The sequence below is a fragment of the Nanorana parkeri genome, unplaced genomic scaffold (assembly GCF_000935625.1).
Source record: "Nanorana parkeri isolate BGI_ZX_2015 unplaced genomic scaffold, ASM93562v1 scaffold1320, whole genome shotgun sequence".
Classification (NCBI taxonomy): domain Eukaryota; kingdom Metazoa; phylum Chordata; class Amphibia; order Anura; family Dicroglossidae; genus Nanorana; species Nanorana parkeri.
Genome location: NW_017307588.1, coordinates 87,895 through 88,445, shown reverse-complemented (window position 1 = coordinate 88,445; position 551 = coordinate 87,895). Strand labels below are relative to the sequence as shown.

The 551-nt window shown below is 58.8% G+C and overlaps 1 protein-coding gene across 1 annotated transcript in view; it reads right to left on the bottom strand.

Annotated features, from left to right (window-relative positions):
• Window positions 1-551, bottom strand: part of GID4 (GID complex subunit 4 homolog) — a 13,605-nt gene that overhangs the window by 9,169 nt on the left and 3,885 nt on the right. The window lies entirely within an intron of this gene.

Sequence of the window (551 nt, the reverse complement as noted above, 5' to 3'; positions counted from 1 at the left end):
CCCGTCCGCCGCCCCAACATCCGTCACCTGTCCGCCTCCTCAACATCCATCACCTGTCTGTCTAATCACCCCATGCAGCCCCCCACCAATAAACAGCTGAGAGATATCGGCCCCCGCTTTCCATTAGTGGTCCACCCGTTCATCCGTCACCTGTCCGCCTCCCTCCAACATCCGTCACCTGTCCGCCTCCCTCCAACATCCGTCACCTGTCCGCCTCCCTCCAACATCCGTCACCTGTCCGCCTCCCTCCAACATCCGTCACCCGTCCCCAACATCCGTCACCTGCTGGCCCGGACCACCCCATCAACATCTGTCACTCTCCCACACCTTACATGAAAACATGAATCTAATTTCCCCATCGCCCACACTGGTGCAGTCCTTCCACCACTACCTGCCCAACCTTAGCCACCCTCCATTACCTGCCCAACCTTAGCCACCCTCCATTATTACCTGCCCTACCTTAGCCACCCTCCATTACCTGCCCAACCTTAGCCCTCCTCCATTACCTGCCCAACCTTAGCCCCCCCCCATTAATTGCCCAACCTCAGCCC